Genomic DNA, 20,789 nt, shown 5'->3' on the forward strand with positions numbered 1-20,789 from the left:
ATACTTGGTTCAATATAATTCTGACACTTGGTTTTCCTATCTGTTTGCATAAATTTAAAAAAAAAAGAGTAATTGTTACATTTACAGAAGAAAAGGATATGAAGCACTAGTAAAACATGTACTATGTGCTGAGTATTTGACATAAGAAACAGACAGGAAAACATACTCTAGGACATAGTCCCTCTCTATATATATCAGTTTGGAGCCAGCTGGTGAAAGTATAATAGCCATATGTGACTTATTGTGCTTAGAATATCACTGTATAAAATAAGTCCAACACATGGTCCAACCAGTAATGCAACATACTCTTATGTGGCGAGTAAAAAAAATTAGTATTTCCTAGGAAAAAAATTATATTTGATTTCCTGTTTTCATTCTTGTCAAGCACTACATTTCCTTTCACATTTTACACTTAGGCAAACCAGTGTAATTAACATCACCTACTTATTCTTACTTCATTAGTGACATTTACACTTGCACTATTAAAAAATGTGCTAATATTTTATTTATGATTTGTATAGCCTTACTTATTGCCATTCACGTCATTCACATTTAACAAAGACAGAAACTAATAAAAGCCAGGTATATTATTTATCCTTGTCCCTGGCTTCATAACAGCTTTAATGAAAAAAGGAATAAAAACTTAGATGGTAGTAATTACTCGAATCACATTTACCTCACAATGCAGATGGAGCATAATGCAGTCAGTTTTTATGCTGTGTCCTTCATGTATTCACATCACAGTGAAAAATACACAGAGCTGTCACTAAGCATAAGTCAAGCTGAACAAATGGATATTTAATTTGCACTAGAAAATACAGTCAACTCACTGTACCTGATCTTAACATGGAAGGACATTACAAAGACATATGAGAGGTTAAAGCATTTAAAATCGTGGACTCTAGGAGATTTGGTGGGGGGAAAAATAGGTACTTAAAGTGAAGCAATATAACAACACACCCACACATCAATCAACAAGAATACTTTGCTATGAAAATCCATGTTGAAAAGGGACATGACAAAGAGGTACAAATTGAATGCAGATCAATATGCCTAAACAGAGGTTATAATAAGTCCTAAAGAGATTAATGATTTAGATTAAGGAACAAGCCTGAAATAATAGAAGAGTTAAAACCATGTAGTTGAAAATCAGGATGATTAAATAATCAGGATTATTAAAATCATTAATCTGTTGAATCTGATTGAGGGCAGTCACAAAAAAATGCAAGTGTTTTTAACATATGGGCCTATCCTGTTTGTGACAACTCTCTGTAAGTCAATGATGTATGAAAAAGAGAATTATGGAGGACTAAATAGAGCTAAAGATTTAAACTGGACTTGTTTAAAAATGCTGTCATAATTTTAGGACACATTTAATATATAATACTCAAATATATTCTTCACCAAAAATGTGTTGCTTTTACAAGGCAAAGTGAAGATACATTATTTAAATTTTAGCATTTTCTATCATGTTATTTCCTTAATCTCAGGATGTATGAAAACACATGATGCCATTGATACAAAATGCATATTAGATAAATGAATTGCTAATACGAATAAGGCAATATGTCCGGTATTCTCTATATGTTATCATATAACAATTATCTTGAGATGGTTATTATTTCCATATACAGAAGACAAACTGGGGTTCAGAGATTTTGAGTTGCTTATTAAATGTCATAAAACTATTTTAATCTAGATTTGCTGACTTCAACTTTAATGCTGACTTAATCCACAATTACCTTTAGAATATGCTGAATTATGGGCGGAATTGTGCCCCTCCAAATTCATAGGTTGAAGGCCTAAACCCCAATACCTCAGAATGTGACTGTATTTCTAGATAGGACCTTTAAAGAGGTAGTTAAGTTAAAGTGAGGCTGGAGGAGATTGGTTCAAAATGACAGAGTAGAAAGACGTGCGTTCACTCCCTCTTGCAAGAGCACTGGAATCACAACTAACTGCTGAACAATCATCGACAGGAAGACACTGGCACTCACCAAAAAAGATACCCCACAGAAAAAGACAAAGGAGAAGCCACAATGAGACTGTAGGAGGGGCTCAATCACAATAAAATCAAATCCCATAATTGCTTGATGGGTGACTCACAAAATGGAGAACACTTATACCACAGAAGTCCACCCATTGGAATGAAGTTTCTGAGCCCCACATCAGGCTTCCCAACCTGGGTGTCTGGCAATGAGAGTACAAATTCCCAGAGAACCAGACTTTGAAGGCTAGCAGGATTTGATTGTAGGACTTCAACAAGACTGGGGGAAACAGAGACTCCACCCTTGGAGGGCACACACAAAGTAGTGCATACATCAGGACCCAGGGAGAAGGAGCAATGACCCTATAGGAGACTGAACCAGACCTACCTGACTACCAGCTAGTGTTGGAGGGTCTCCTGCAGAGGCGACAGGTGGCTATGGCTCCCCATGGGGACAAGGACACTGGCAGCAGAAGCTCTGGGAAGTACTTCTTGGTGGGAGACTTCCTGGAGTCAGCCATTAGCCCCACCAAAGAGACTGAAGGCTCCAGTACTGGGTCACCTCAGGCCAAACAACCAACAGGGACAGAACTCAGCCCTACCCATCAGCAGACAAGCAGATAAAAGTTTTATTGAGCTCTGCCTACCAGAGCAACACCCAGCTCTACTCATCACTGGTCCCTCCCATCAGGAAGCTTGCACAAGCCTCTTAGATAGCCTTGTCCACAAGAGGGAAGACAGCAGAAGCAAGAGGAACTACAATCCTGCAGCCTGTGGAACAAAAACCACATTCAAAGGAAGACAGACAAAATGAAAAGGCACAGGACTATGCACCAGATGAAGGAATAAGATAAAACCCCAGAAAAACAACTAAATGAAGTGGAAATAGGCAACATTCAAGACAAAGAATTTAGAATAATGATAGTGAAGATGATCCAGAACCTCAGAAAAAGAATGGAGACACAGATTAGGAAGATACAAGAAATGTTTAACAAAGACCTAGAAGAATTAAAGAACAAACAACTAGAAGAATTAAAGAACAAAAAAACAGAGATGAACCATACAATAACTGAAATGAAAAATACACTAGAAGGAATCAATAGCAGAATAATGGAGGCAGAAGAATGGATAAGTGACCTGGAAGATAGAAAGATAGAATTCACTGCCATGGAGCAGAATAAAGAAAAAGGAATGAAAAGAAATGAAGACAGCCTAAGAGACTTCTGGGACAACATTAAATGCACCAACATTCGCATTATAGGGGACCCAGAAGGAGAAGAGAGAGAGAAAGGACCCAAGAAAATATTTGAAGAGATTATAGTTGAAAACTTTCCTATATGGGAAAGGAAATAGCCACCCAAGTCTAGGAAGTGCAGAGAGTCCCAGGAAGGATAAAGCCAAGGAGAAACATGCCGAGAAACATAGTAATCAAATTTATAAAAATTAAAGACAGAGGAATTATTAAAAACAATAAAGGAAAAATGACAAATAATATACAAGGGAACTCCCATAAGGTTAACAGCTGATTTCTCAGCAGAAACTCTACAAGCCAGAAGGGAGTGGAATGATATACTTAAAGTAATGAAAGGGAAGAATCTACAAGCAGGATTACTCTAACCAACAAGGATCTCATTCAGATTCAACAGAGAAGTCAAAAGCTTTACAAACAAGGAAAAACTAAGAGAATTCAGCACCACCAAACCAGCTGTACAACAAATGCTAAAAGAACTTCTCTAACTGGGAAACACAAGAGAAGAAAAGGACCTACAAAAACAAACCAAAACAATTAAGAAAAATAGGAACATACATATCAATAATTTCCTTAAATGTGAATGTATTAAATGTTCCAACCAAAAGACAAAGACCACTGAATGGATACAGAAACAAGATGCATATATATGCTGTCTCCAATAGACCCACTTCAGACCTAGGGACACATACAGACTGAAAGTGAGCAGATGGAAAAAGATATTCCATGCAAATGGAAATCAAAATAAAGCTGGAGTAACAATACTCATATCAGATAAAGTAGACTTTAAAATAAAGCATGTTACAAGAGACAAGGAAGGACACTACATAATGATCAAAGGATCAATCCAAGAAGAAGATATAACAATTATAAATATATATGCACCTAATATAGGAGAACCTCAATACATAAGGCAAAAGCTAACAGCTATAAAAAAGGAAATTGACAGTAACACAATATTAGTGGGGGACTTTAATACCTCACTTACACCAAAGGACAGATCATCAAGACAGAAAATTAATAAGGAAACATAAGCTTTAAATGACACAGTAGACCAGATCTAATTGATATTTATAAGACATTCCATCTGAAAACAGCAGATTACACTTTGTTCTCAAGTGCACACAGAACATTCTCCAGGACAGATCACATCTTCAGTCACAGATCAAGCCTCAGTAAATTTAAGAAAATTGAAATCATATCAAGCATCTTTTCTGAACACAATGCTATGAGATTAGAAATCGATCACAGAGGAAAAAAATGTAAAAAACACAAACACATGGGGGCTAAACAATACATTACTAAATAACCAAGAGATCACTGGAGAAATCAAAGAGGAAATCAAAAAATACCTAGAGACAAATGACAACAAAAACACAATGATCCAAAACCTATGTGATGCAGGAAAAGCAGTCTTAGAGGGAAGTTTATAGCAATACAATCCTACCTCAAGAAACAAGAAAAATCTCAAATAAACAATCTAACCTTACACCTAAAGGAACTAGATAAAGAAGAACAAATAAAACCCAAAGTTAGTAGAAGGAAAGAAATCATAAAGATCAGAGCAGAAATAAATGAAATAGAAACAAAGAAAACAATAGCAAAGATCAATAAAACTAAAACTGGTTCTTTGAGAAGATAAACAAGACTGATAAAACTTTAGCCAGAATCCTCAGGAGAAAGAGGGAGAGGACTCAAATAAATAAAATTAGAAATGAATAGGAGAAGTTACAACAGACACTGCAGAAATACAAAGCATCCTAAGAGGCTACTACAAGCAACACTATGCAAATAAATGGACAATTTGGAAGAAATGGAGAAGTTCTTAGAAAGGTATAACCTTCCAAGACTGAACCAGGAAGAAATAGAAAATATGAACAGACCAATCACAAGAAATGAAATTGTGATTAAAAATCTTCCAACAAACAGAAGTCCAGGACCAGATGGCTTCACAGGTGAATCCTATGAAACATTTAGAGAGGAGCTAACACCCATCCTTCTTAAACTCTTCCAAAAAATTGCAGGGGAAAGAACACTCCCAAACTCATTCCACAAGGCCACCATCACCCTGATATCAAAACTAGACAAAGATCCTACAAAAAAAGAAAATTACAGAAATTAAATTACAGAAAATTACAGAAATTAAAAGGATCATACACCATGATCAAGTGGGATTTATCTCAGGGATGCAAGGATTCTTCAATATACGCTTATCAATCCATGTGATACACCATATTAACAAATTGAAGGAGAAAAAAACATATGATCATCTCATTAGATGCAGAAAAAGCTTTTGACAAAATTGAACAGCCATTTATGGTAAAAAACTCTCCTGATAGTGGGCATAGAGGGAGCCCACCTCAACATAATAAAGGCCATATACAACAAATCCACAGCAAACATCATTCTCATTGGTGAAAAACTGAAAGCATTTCCTCTAAGATCAGGAAGAAGACACGATGTCCACTCTTGCCACTATTATTCAACTTAGTTTTGGAAGTCCTAGCCACAGCAATCTGAGAAGCAAAAGAAATAAAAAGGAATACAAATTGGAATAGAAGAAGTTAAACTATTACTGTTTGCAGATGACATGATACTATACATAGAGAATCCTAAGGATGCCACCAGAAAACTACTAGAGCTAATCAATGAATCTGATAAAGTTGCAGGATACAAAATTAGTGCACAGAAATCTCTTGCATTCCTATACACTAACAATGAAAGATGAAAAGAGAAGTTAATGAAACAATCCCACTAACCATTGCAACAAAAAGAATAAAATACCTAGGAATAAACCTAAGGAGGTAAAAGACCTATACTCAGAAAACTATAATACACTGATGAAAGAAATCAAAGATGACACAAACAGATGGAGAGATATACCATGTTCTTGGATTGGAAGAATCAATATTGTGAAAATGACTATACTACCCAAAGCAATCTACAGATTCAATGAATCACTGTCAAATTACCAATGGCTTTTTTAAAGAACTAGAACAAAAAATCTTAAAATTTGTATGAAGACACAAAAGACCCAGAATAGCCAAAGCAGCCTTGAGAGAAAAAACGGAACTGGAGGAATCAGGCTCCCTGACTTCAGACTATACTACAAAGCTACAGTAATCAAGACAATATGGTACTGGCACAGAAACAGTTATATAGATCAATGGAACAGGACAGAAAGCCCAGCAATAAACCCACGCACCTATGGTCAACTAATCTATGACAAAGGATGCAAGGATATACAATGGAGAAGAGACAGTCTTTTCAATAAGTGGTGCTGGGAAAACTAGACAGCTACATGTAAAAGAATGAAATTAGAACATGCCCTAACACTATATACAAAAATAAACTCAAAATGGATTAAAGACCTAAATGTAAGACTGGACACTATAAAACTCTTACAGGAAAACATAGGAAGAACACACTTTGACATAAATCACAGCAGGATCTTTTTTGACCCACTTCCCAGAGTAATGGAAATAAAAACAAAATTAAACAAATGGGACCTAATGAAACTTAAACACTTTTGCACAGCAAAGGAAATTATAAACAAGATGAAAAGACAGTACTCAGAATGGGAGAAAATATTTGCAAATGAATCAACAGACAAAGGATTAATCTCCAAAATATTTAAACAGCTCATGCAGCTCAATATTAAAAAAACAAAAACCCAATGAAAAAAATGGGCAGAAGACCTAAATAGACATCCTTCCAAGGAAGACATACAGATGGCCAAGAGGTACATGAAAAGGTGCTCGACATTACTAATTGTAAGAGAAATGCAAATCAAAACTACAATGGCGTATCACCTCACAGCAGTTAGAATGGGCATCATCAGAAAATCTACAAACAACAAATGCTGGAGAGGGTGTGGAGAAAAGGGAACCCTCTTGCACCGTTGGTGGGAATGTAAACTGATATAGCCACTATGGAGAACAGTATGGAAGTTCCTTAAAAAACTAAAAATAGAACTACTATGTGACCCAGCAATCCCACTGGATATATACCCTGAGAAAACCATAATTCAAAAAGAGTCATGTACCACAGTGTTCATTGCAGCACTGTTTACGATAGCAGGACATGGAAGCAACCTAAGTGTCCCCTGACAGATGAATGGATAAAGAATATGTTTTACATATATACAATGGAATATTACTCAGCCATGAAAAGGAATGAAATTGGGTCATTTGTTGAGACGTGGAAGGATCTAGAAACTGTCATACAGAGTGAAGTAACTCAGAAAGAGAAAAACAAATATCATATATTAACACATATATGTGAAATCTAGAAAAATGGTGCAGTAAACCTGTTTGCAAGCCAGAAATAGAGACACAGATGTAGAGAACAAAAGTATGGACACCAAGGGGGAGAAAGTGGGGTTGAGGTGTGGTGGTGGGATGAACTGGGAGATTGTGATTGACATATATACAGTAATATGTATAAAATAGATAACTAATAAGAACCTGCTGTATACAAATAAATAAATTAAAAAGAAAAAGAAAGTTAAATTGCGGCTGTTAGGGTGGGCCCCAATCTAATCTGACTGGTGTCCTTATAAGAGTAAATTTGTACACATCAAGAGGAACCAGGGATGCTCACATACTGAGGAAAGATCATGTTAGGACACAGTGAAAAAGGGACCTGTGTTCAAGCCAGGGAGAAAGACCATAGAATGAAACACAACCCACCTGCTGACACATTGATCTTGGACTTGCAGCCTCCAGAACTGCGAGAAAAGCAATTTCTGCTGTTTAAACCACACAGTCTGTGGTATTTTGCTACAGCAGCCTAGCAAACTAATACACCTTCTGATCTAGGAAACAAATAAGATATTCTTAATTATTATACCTTACTATAGTCAGATAATTTTCATTTTTAGTGGCAGTAGAAAGAAAAGAAAACTAAATTGAAATCCCACAGATTGGGATCGACTCTGAGCTCTCCAAATTCTTAATATCTATTTACCCTTGGTTAAAGAATTCACCCTTATAAGGCTTTGCTTTTACCATTAAAAAGAAAAAGTAGGTATTACATATGCAGGGCTGTGGTTTGCATGTATATACACAGTTGTCCCTTGAAGCATATGGGTTTGAGCTGCCCCGATCCACTTACACGTGGGTTTTTTTCAATAAATAGTACAGTACTATGTGATTCATGATCAGTTGAATCCACAGATGTGGAACTGTGGATATGTATATCCAGCGGACTACCTAAGTTATATGTGGTTTTTCGACTGTGTGGTGGGTCAGTGTCCCTTACCCTACATTGTTCAAGTCAACTGTGTATACGTGTGTGTATATGTAAGCACAGTTCCAAGAACATAACTGACATAATCTATGTTCATTGTCTTCTTCCCCTGGGTATGTGATTCTACCAGCAGATCTCCAGTCAGACAACGAAATATGACATCATGATTACAGGAAAGGGATTGGGAATGATTTCAACTCAATTTTCAGGATGAGAAGCTGGAGTATAGACCTTATTCTTATCTTACCCTATTAGGAGGTTATATGCAGATTGCATTTCATATATCTAGCCCAAGCCACCAGAACAAGTCTTAGAATCCAAAAGTGTGTTGTCCTTTTCTTACTTACTTGTCCCACCTTATGGATTCTGGCTCAGGTGAGCTGGATCCTAGCCTCTAGCCCAAAAACAGCATATCAGCAAGTGAAGTTGGCACATTTCCTTTTCCAGAAATTACCCCTGTCCCACCCAGGTCCTCACCCTAGTGATGTGAATGTCCTTGCTCTCCTGCATTATTTTACTCTAAGACTGTGAAGGAGAGTTTTCTCTGCCATAGTATAAGAATATTAAATAAGGCTCCTGAGATGTTGTTTATTACTAGTTCATCTGCGACAGTCAGTTTATTTCTCATGATATTAGGTGTGACTTTTGAGATATAAATAACCTGGAATTCCAATAATTGAAATCCAATGATTTTTCTCTTCTATAGAAAATTCTGTGGGGAATGCGGGGTGGTGGGGGGAGAGCAACTACAGCAACCAATACAAAAGCTTTCTTTAAAAACAATCTCCTAGGGCTTCCCTGGTGGCACAGTTGTTGAGAGTCCGCCTGCCGATGCAGGGGACACGGGTTCGTTCTGGGAAGATCCCACATGCCGCGGAGCGGCTGGGCCCGTGAGCCATGGCTGCTGAGCCTGCGCGTCCGGATACTGTGCTCCGCAACGGGAGAGGCCACAACAGTGAGAAGCCCGTGTACCGCCAAAAAAAAAGAAACAAAAAACAATCTCCTAGTAAAAAAAAAGACAAATGAAATAGAATAAGACCAATAATGAATTCAGAAAAAGAATCATCTGCTTCAGTTTATCTCCCCCTAAAAAAAAAAGCACAGAATTAACACAGATGAGCTTCCTGAAAGAACTCAATTATTTGATCCAAGTCAGCCCTGAGATAATGCAGTGTTATAGTTCACAAAACAGAAAGTACACAGAATGACTTATGAACACTGAAATCCATTATAAAGGTATTGAAAACCAGAATACAATTTTAAACACCAGCTACTCAGGATAAGAATAATAGTAGTTTCCATGCAACTTTTGAGATTCTAACATGATCATTTTCCTTTAGAAACTTTGAACTTATAAGGTATTTACAGTCTTTGGAACTCAGAGAGGAGGTTGAAGTAGCTATAAGTCAGTTATCTGACTTTTAATCAAAATTGTACAGATATTTCTGTGGAAATTTAGTTGGCATTTAGTAACTAAATGTTATTCAGACAATGTACATTTTAAAAAATAAAGAACTAAATTCAAAGAAAAAAGTGATGATCGTCCTTGTAGTAGTATTCCTGGAAAAGTTTAGGTTTATAAATTCCTGTATATATTCCACAAAAGGGAAGAATTATGTAAAATATTATTGAAGATTCCTTGATTAAAGCTAAAGACTATGGGAGTTAATTTTTACACACTAAATATTCTAAATATAGAAAAGGCATAAGTACATGTTTGTAAATCATTTTTCAAATGATAAATAAAAAATAAGAGTCTCCTTTATTTATAAGAAAAACAAATACTACAAAGGATGAAATAGCTCTAGAATACCTTACAAGGTAGTTAAAGCTAGATAACTGACCAAATGAAGCAGGATTATAGAGATTATAGTGATATCAAGATTATAGAGAACAATTTCACAATTTGATTTTATGATAGGTAAATTAAGATAAAGCTATGCTTTTTATGTATGCTTTTAAACTCTTGGCTCATTTAAGTGCTGACATAATAAAGTTTTCCAATTAAAGTGTCATAATATTAATGATAAATTAAAAATACTTTGTTATAAAACATGCAACGTCATCACACTGTTTTTAATGAGGAAAAAATCATTGTTTTAAGATTTAATAATTCTGGAAATTAAAACAAAGTTATAGTATGTAAAATAGAGTTGATATCATGGCACTCTAAAACATAAGAAAGCTCAGTGGTGTGGTGAAAGGAAACCTAGAGTGGGAATTAAGTCCTAGGACCTAGTTCTAGTTCTACCATCAGTTAAGTGACAAGGAAATGTTGTTTGACAGCCACAGTCTTGTCATCAGTAACAGTAACAGACCATTAAGGTCCATTACAACCCAGGCCTGTATAGCCCATTCCCACTTCAGTAGAATGTATTACCTATAAAGTTATCTCCACTTTTAATATACAAACTTCTGGTTCTAAATTGATTATTTTAGCCTTCTGAATTTCAGCAGAATTCAAAATTAGTTTATGTACATGATAAAGCAAAATACACTTCTTATAATATATTCTCCAGTTGAACTGAAAACTAGGCATCACCAATAAGAGATTATATTTACACAAGAGGAATATATCTTTATAAGGAATATGTAGCCCTTGTATGTGTTTGACTACAGTAATACTTAATCTTCTAAGAGCTTTGAAATATACAATATATATAAGGTTATATTTTATAAATATTTAAAATTTTATACTGATTTGTTAGTGAATATAGCTTTTAAGTAGAAATGTTTTGTTACAATTGTTTCTAGCAGGTTTTTTTGGCAAAATTAAAAAAAAAACTCTCCTTCTTTATATGTTGTTTGTGTATATAATTAGTTTTCATCCTGTGCCTGAAAAAAATATTATTATAAATTTTAGTTGTCTAAATAGATACTACAGTATTTACTTGTGGATTGCATGACCAGATTTTACTTTTTGGAATCCAGTTTATTTTTCCCTACACATCCTTACCTTGTGTTTGGAGGGAAGCAGAGTTTCAGGGCACCTTTGCATCTTACTTGAACTCTTGCAGAAATCCTTTAAATGGTCTCTTTGTGTTTTTTTACAACACCTCATTTCCAAACTCTGTTACATTTTACTGACAGAGCTATTTCCCTTACATTTTACTGACAAAGATGTTTAATAAACTATGTCATTTTTCTGCTCACAAATCGCCAATGATTTCGGAGTCCAAACTCTATCCTATGCCAGCACATCACTCTTAGGCTCTGGTTTTTCCTTCTTCTACCTCACAAATGGCTTCCTATTCCATCCAAAATAACAAAAAAATTAATAGAGTGATATTTAAAGCTCTGCTCCACAAGCATGCACACACACACACACACACACGCGCACACACACACACACACGCCAGTGACATGGCAATAGTCAATCTCACCTTCTTTATTTCTCAGGATACTCTTTCTTTCATCTTTTGTTAAGACCACAGTGGACTTTCTGCCAATGCCCGAATGTGCCCTACAGATGTTTTTCTCTGTCTCTACGTATTTGACATTTTTACCCTTGTACCTTTACTCATCCATCTCTGTGGCTCAAAATTCCACACTTACTTCAAAACAGAGCCTATGTGCAACCCTTTCAGTGACATTCGCTCTAATTATTCCTGCCAGAGCTGTGCTCCCATGAGACTTTATTTTTTATAAACAACTATGGTATCTACCACTCATTATTTTTGATATCTTATTGATAAATTCAATTGTCTCCATAATAGATTGTAAACATTGTGAAAGCAGAAATTATTCCATTCATTTTTTTCTCTTCTACCATGTAATAGTTCAAATGTTTAATGAATGAAAATGAAGTACACATATTATTTATCTCAAACAATTACAGAATCCATATGATTTTAATATAATCTATTTCAGGTACCTTTTGGAAATAAAATTGAAAACAATTATGGAAACGATACATATTTCCAAAGAACTTCTTAGATTTTATTTGGAGGTGTAGTCACTTTGACATCAAGATGAATTAAATTCACTAGAAGACTAAAGAATGTAGCAAAACTCTAGTCTTGGTCCTCATTTATTCACATAAATATTATCACCATTAACTTTCAACTGTCTCTCCAGATATAGAGAAGGCAAACTGTCGAGTACCTCAAAGCCATATCAAATGTTCTGAAAAACTGCTTTGCACCTCCATCTCCTGAATCAACTGTCATAACTTTCCTCCTCCTAAATCATACAACTCCACTAAAGCCCTGGCCTTCAAATCTCTGATAAGCCAGTCTGTATGTCTCCAAATTTATCACTCACTACCTCCCTAAGTGAATTCTTTACTTTAGAAAATTGATTTAATTTTACCCATAAAATGTGCTGCAAATCCCAGCCTCTGTTCCATTGTTTACTTCATTCCTGCCACCTGGAATGTCCTTGCCTTTTCCCTCCTCTCATTAAAGTCGAACTCTCCATGGAAATTTCACTTAACTGGAGTAATCCACAGTGATGTTTCTCTTCCCTGAACTCTTACAGAATTTATTACCTGAACTACTAATTAGTCAAATAAACTATAAGTACTATATTGAAATTCATCCCTTTTTCCCATGGAAATGCTTTATCTGCTCAAATTAATTTTTAGCAATAATTTTTATACTTTTTTATCTACAACTTTTTCAAGATGGTACTTAACATATAGCTTTAAATATATATTTGGAGAAATGTAAATATTTGCTTTAAAACATCTGAGAATATGATTATTTCTTTTTTATTTACTTTCTGCTATTTTTCATAGGTAGCTACTGAAATGATAAGATATGGAGTCTGTAACATAAGAGTTTATTGTCTAACAGTAAGAACAAATAAATAAATTGAAATCAAGTAATGAAAGTCATGTGCATACAAGCTGTACTAAGGCTAATTTGAGTAAAGTTCATAAGTTTGGGAAGGAGGAAATGCTTGTGAAATTTTTGGGTGAGTTTGCAAATAGTTCATCCAGGGGAGAGTATATAGAGAAAAGATGCTCATGATCATCTAGATTTTAGGAGTTCTTGAATAAATTGCTAAGAAACAGTCAAAGTAATAGGTAGAAATAGAGAGGCAATGATTTCATGCAAGAGAAGATGGTGCTTCAAGGCTGAAGTCCTCAACAGAGTAAGTAGTTGTAATTTTATTAGAAGCTGGAATGAAATTTAAAATGGAAAAGTTTTAGAGGGCTTTGGTAACATAATAGTGATTGCAGTGAAGTTGTAGGAACAGAAAACTGAATGCCATGGATGAGCCTAGCTATAGGTAGAATGTTCTTTGAAGTAACTTGCTTGTAAAAATAGAGAGTAAAACAGGAAATTGTCCAGATTGGTAATAGAAAAATAAATAAAGAATGGAAGTATAACCTCATAAGCACCAATCAGGCCATAACGTGTCATCTAAAAAATAATACATGTATAGTAAATCCTGATTGGATGTCTGGGTTTTCAAAAACATGACTGTTTCTTGCTAGTTCATCAACTACTAAACTTTTACAATGGATAAAAGTACTATGTTGACAATATCTTTATATTACTTATTCTATTAATACATTATGTTATTGCAATGAAGTTAATATTCTTTTTGGCTGCTCAAAATCTGAACCTCCTTGCTATGTGTGATTTCTTCATCTTAGTTGAAGGCAGAGTCTCCTTAAAGATTAGGGTACAGACATTAGACCAAGACTCAGTTCATTGCCTGAGCAGGCCATGAAGTTTCAGTCAGGACACAAAAAAGAAGGCACAGCAGAAACACCTATTTGTGGCTAGCAGCTGTGGCAACAAGTTCAAGTTTCCAGGGATAGCACTGGGATGGATGTGTGTTACAGCATTCAATGTCCGATAGCAACTATGCTGGCAGCAGAAAGAACAGTATTTGTACCTGTGGATGCTGCAATAATTCTGCATTATAATTTCCAGCATCGTTTTAAGTTACCTCAAAACCTATTTTTACTGAACTCTTATTTCTCTGAAATCCCTATTTTATTTCTGTTAAATTAGCTAAACTTGGCTTAACTTACTTGAACCTAAGAAGCTTAACTAATCCATGTTTTTTTCTTTTTCAAGTTAATAAACTATTACTTGAGCAGTTTTGGGTTTATGAGAGCATTGAGCAGAAAGTATAGAGTCCTCATATCCTCCTCACCTCCACCATTCCCATCCCAGTCCACTCCTGTAATTAACATGCTGAATTAGTGTTACACCTGTTACAGTTAAGGAGCCAATATTGATACATTGTTATTAACTAAAGCTCATATTTGAAATCAGGGTTCACTCTTTGTGTGTTGTAAATTTTATGGGTTTTGACATGTATTCAACATTACAGTGTCGTACAGTATAGTTTCTAATGCTCTAAAAATCATCTGTGCTCCATATTTTTATTCTTCTCTCCCTTCCCGTGAACCTCTACCAACCACCAAACTTTTTACTGTCTCTATAGTTGTATATTTTCCAGAATGTTAGCTAGTTGGAATCATATATAACATGTAGCATGTTCAGATGAAATTATAGAAATACGTATTTAAGATTCCTCCATGTCTTTTTATGGCTTGACAGCTCATTTCTTTATATTGCTGAGTAATACTTCATTGTCTGGATGTACCAAAGCTTGCTTATCCATTTACTATTGAGGGGCATCTTGGTTGCTTCCAAGCTTTGGCAATTATAAATAAAGCTGCTATAAACATTCATATGCAGGTTTTTGTGTGGCTGTAAATTTTCAACTTATTTAAGTCAATACCAAGGAGTGCAATTGATGGAACTTATCCATTTTTTATACCAGGTAATAAATTAATATATTTCTACAAATAAAAAATGACCATGGTAGGGAAATATAGTTGATTCTCATTAGTCACGACAATTATATTCTATAAAGTCTGGGAGAATATAGAATTAGCAAATACTGAACAATTGCTTTTAAAGGAAATATAGGGTTAGGTCCTCTGGTGGCAACGTTTTTGTCAGCCAATAAGTACATAACCTTTTGTTATATATACTTGTGTTTTTGTGTATAGACAGTTATATACATAGAATTATATATACATATATAATTTATATATACATATATATTATATAAGTATATATATATATACACATACACCAAAATACACACACATACGCACATATAGTTGATTCATTAACAATGAACTCATGTTCCAACAGTACTATAACACATGTCTAAATTAAGACTATCTAATGCACCTAGTTTCTCCAGAAGGCAAATTGTAGTTTACTTGTACTTAGTTACTAGACAGTACCTCAGCACTATGCTTGAGGGGACATTTTAAACAGTGAAATCACTAACAAAAAACACAAAAGTTCTAAAAATGCATTTGTGCCCTAAATGTGACACTAAACAGACTACGAAAAGGACACTTGTTTAAAACATGAGAGCTGAAACAAAATGGGCAGAGGATCACCTTGTTCATCCTCAGCTGTGAATGTTAAGCATTGGGCGACTCAAGTTTTTCAGTTCTGTGCACGTCTGCAAATGATCACAAAAGTGCAGCAGGTATTGATTTGGGGGGTACAAACTAGTTTTAATAAGTTAGCAAATTCACAATACAGAATCCATGAACAATGAGGATCAACTTTATGAATGCCTGGAAAAGTTCCCCTATTTATAACACATATTGTTCATCATACACTTTCAGTGTGGACCTTCTCTAGTAAAAATTTTCCTATCTGTATGGCAACTGCAAGGAGAATGCTGAAATACTTCCTTTAAATTGGGTAGAAAGAGAAATTGAGCTGCTTCATCAACATTAGGAATATTTGTTTTGTTTTGAAGATTTATAGTCAACATTTTTGTAATTGTATATATTACCAACGACTTTGTAATGGCGCAACCCGTGAATATAATTTCACTTGTATAAAGTGGTGTGATTTTTATAACTGGAATTTTATAAACAATGAGTCATTAGAAATTGAACATTTAGTTAGTCAAGAGGTGCTATAGGAAAGTTCCATCATAACATGCTCATATAGGTTTGGTCCACAGGTTACCAAATAATTTCTCCAGCATATTTTCCAGTGCAACCATATTATTGATTTATTTTTTTCAAAGAACCTTCAAATTTCTCACAAGTATACCAAATATTGAAATATTTGGTAAATTCAGAATGATATAAGCTATAGGATTTCTAAATGTTATTATAGATTATATAAATTCATTTACATTACTAAATTCAATTACATCACTGAATTCTCATAACAAATTTGATGAGGAAATTATGACTCATATATTAATTAACTTCCTAAAAATCAGTTGGTTAAATAATTGAAAACCACAAGTTTTACTTTGTTGTTCAAGTTTTTATATGCTGTATTATGTCTCTAGTACAAGGCCCATATCTTTAGGCCTTTGAAATTGTATTGAACTGGAATTCTTTAACTACTACCACTTAGAGTTCATGTCTGTCAAAGCCATTCTTGTAAGTCCAGTAGGGAGCTGATGATCAAGACATCACAAATTGTTCATTATTGGAACAATGTCTACAGATTAAATCTACATTATGTATTCTTAACCTGAATATATATTCTGCATTTTAAAATTAAGGAATCTCAGAATCAACAAGGATGATCATAGAGCTAAATAAATTCAGATATCAAAAATTTCTAAGAAATTATGCTTCACTTGGCATTATTTAATTACAGTACTTAAATATTTAAAAATTGTGAAATAAGACTTATTTTTAAATAATATATTAATATTTAACCTATTTGATTTAAAATGTGTAAGTGTACTTTAGAAGAATTTGATGGAGGATTAAGTGGAAAACCCTAACGTTTTTGAGTATCTAATATTTAAAGATGCTATGGTTATTCTTAAAATGACAACCTCTTCAGTCACATTAGCACTTAAAATGTGATTTTTTCTTTTATTATTTGCTTCAGATCTTGTACTTCCAGAGAGATTAATCCTATAAAGGGTAGAGATATTCTAAACCTTTGACAGTTCTGCTGAACTTGTTGTTTCTCCCCCTAGAGTTTTACAGTAATACACTCAATTAGCTTCTTTGTCCCAGATTTCATGGAATAATTGCTAGAACTTTATCTAGTGCTTATGAGTCAGAAGTGTTTATTCTTCAGAGAATATTTTCTGAACATTTTAATACTTTCTATGCAAAGTAAAAAAAAAATTAAATCAAAGCCCAACCAATAGTTCCAATTTTTGAATTACTGCTTCACATTTAAATTAACGTATAAAATGCACAAGATATTCTTATAATAATGTTCCTATTCATATCCTGTTAGCACAGCTTCACTAGCAATTTTCTCCATTATCTATGACTAACATATATTGGTCACAATCACTTGTGATTGTTTTTGTTTATAAACAACAGAAATTTATTTCTTACGGAGCTGGAGACTAGAAGTCTGAGACTAGGGTGCCAGCATGGTTGAGTGAAGGCCTTCTTCCAGCTTTTTGCTGTGTCCTTACATGGGAGAAGCGGCTAGGGAGTGCTCTCTTTCTCTGACCTCTTTTTTTTTTTTCTTTTTTTAAAATTTTTATTGGAGTATAGTTCATTTACAATGTTGTGTTAGTTTCAGGTGTACAGCAAAGTGAATGTTATACGTATACATATATCCACTCTATTTCAGAATTGTTTCCCATATAGGCCATTACAGAGTATTGAGTAGAGTTCCCTGTGCTATACACTAGGCTGTTACTAGTTACCTATTTTATTATATATTGTGTATATGTCAACCCTAATCTTCCAGTTTATCTCTTGTGATTTTTTAAGGCTGATTTTATTATTTTCAGATACACAGTTTCATTAATAAATATTATTCATGTTCATTTGAAACACCAGGTATTCTATAAATTGAATTTCAGTGAAAAAAAGAGGTCTTGATGAAACACTTCAATGGATATATACATATATTAACGTCTAATTCTATTTGCATTTGTCATTCTAGAAGAAACAACAGCTAGTTGATATTTAGTAACCCTCTATAAATAAAGATTGGTTTTCAAAGCCTCAGTAAACATTCCACTCTTTTAGTAGGCAGGATGCCAATTTTATAAGCCATAAAGTTAATAGAAGTTTTACTTATTAATAAATGAGAAGGGTTGAGGGACCAAAATATGGCTAAATGAGGATAAAAAATACTATCCTGTATAAAGGAAGATTTGTCATTTATAAAAATAGTCTTATTAAAACTTTTTTTTTCCATTTCAAAGAGCTAGACAAAAGAGATAAAGGAATGTAAAAACTCATCTCTTTCATTGGTGGAAAAAATTATACTAACTTGTAAAGGAAGGATATTTTAAACTTTTATAATTAACATCCATTTTTAATTAGTATCACTGTTGCTGGTAGGAAAAATGAAGACCTAGAGAGAGTTCAAAAAGAGATGAACTATCCCAGTGTAATTACCACAACTCCCAGCAGGGTCTTCTCTCATCTGATTAACACCACAGCAGGAGAGTTATTCCAACACACAGCTAACTGCCATAATCATGAGGAAAATAACAGGGGTGAGAAGACTCAAAGAATTTCCGTGACATTTAAAATCAAGAATCCAAACTTCTTTATGTTGATATTCATTAACTCATAATTCCAAACATTTCTGGAAAACCCAAACCAACAGTAAAGTCAAACAATATTAAACACATTTAAAAGACCTAAAGGTGACTCTTTCAATAACATAAGACAGGCTGTGTAAAAATGTTTTATTCCTCTCATATCAAGGAACTATTTTAACTGCCAGTTCACAATTCTGTTGTGGTTCATTGGCACCTCTAATCAAGATACTGATTGAAATAATTTTTTCAATAGTTGATAATCATGGATATTACTATAAACTATAGGGGATTTGAGTTTTTCTGCTGGTGTACATTTATGATTTCACAGATATTTAAATGTTTATTAAAAAATACAAGTGGCATTTTCAATAGTTATAGTCACACACTGCAGTTAATGTTTTGCTCCAGGTTAGTCTGATGTTACTTGAAAGTCCACTCCAGAAGGTTGTTTTTCTAAGTTATTTGGTTTTTTTTTTGTTTTTGTAAATTCCACCTTTTCTTGAATATTTTGTGGGCGTGTAACTAGCATAGTTCTTTAATTTTAAAGGTGACAATTTTAATGATGTGTTCTAGGAGTGCTAGCAGAAATATTTAATGACAAGTGTGAAATGAGCATTAGCCAATTAGAAAAGATGCTCAACAGAACATAATGGGCAGTGCCTAGTCCACTACATTGCTATGTATTAGCTGAGTTTTCAATATTCATGCTTAGGGAAGTAAAGCTACGCATATTATATTACTAACAAATTTTTATGATATTCCCAAAACAAAAGCAGAAAGCAAAATAGGATAAGCTGCAATACAAATGGGTTTTGAGGGGTCTACAGCCCCCAAACTCAGAGCAAGATGTGACCCAAACTAGATGAAATGTTATCATTAACTTGTGTTTTCTAGGACACCTGTAACAAAGTACCACAAACAGTGAAACTTAAAAAAAAAATTATGCTCTCACAGTTCTGGAGGCTAAAAGTCCAAAATCAGGTTGTTGACAAGGCAGTGTTCTCTCTGAAATCTCAAGGGGACAATCTGTCATTTGCTCTTAGTTTCTGATGTGGGACGATCCTTGGCATTGCTTGGCTTGCAGCTATGTAACTCCAATCTCAGCCTCCATCATCACATGGGATCTTCCCTGTGTGTCTTTCTATCTCTGTATCTCTTCTCTTCTCATAAGGACACCAGTCATATTGGATTAAGGGCCCAGCTGAATTCAGAATGACCTCATCTTAGCTAATCACATCTGAAACAACCCCAGTTCCAAATAAGATCACATTCTGAGGTGGGGGTTAGGAGTTCATTATATCATTTGAGAGACACAATTAAAGCCATAACAACAGGCTTATTACTAATAAAACATTGCAAAATTTATAGCTTTTAGCCATCATAGGCATCTTCAGAAGATTAACAATTCAACATGTGGAATTTCTTTTTTCCTTTTTTAAGTTTTTTAATTTAATTTATTTTTTTATACAGCAGGTTCTTATTAGTTATCCATTTTTTACATATTAGCATATAAATGTCAGTTCCAATCTCGCAATTCATCACACCACCACCACCCCTGCCAATTTCCCCCCTTGGTGTCCATACTTTTGTTCTCTACAACTGTGTCTCTATTTCTGCTCTGCAAACCGGTTCATCTGTACCATTTTTCTAGGTTCCACATATATGCATTAATATACGATATTTGTTTTTCTCTTTCTGACTTACTTCACTCTGTGTGACAATCTCTAGATCCATCCATGTCTCTACAAATGACCCAATTTCGTTCCTTTTTATGGCTGAGTAATATTCCATTGTATATAAAAA

Source organism: Pseudorca crassidens, chromosome 3, assembly GCF_039906515.1.
Source record: "Pseudorca crassidens isolate mPseCra1 chromosome 3, mPseCra1.hap1, whole genome shotgun sequence".
NCBI lineage: Eukaryota > Metazoa > Chordata > Mammalia > Artiodactyla > Delphinidae > Pseudorca > Pseudorca crassidens.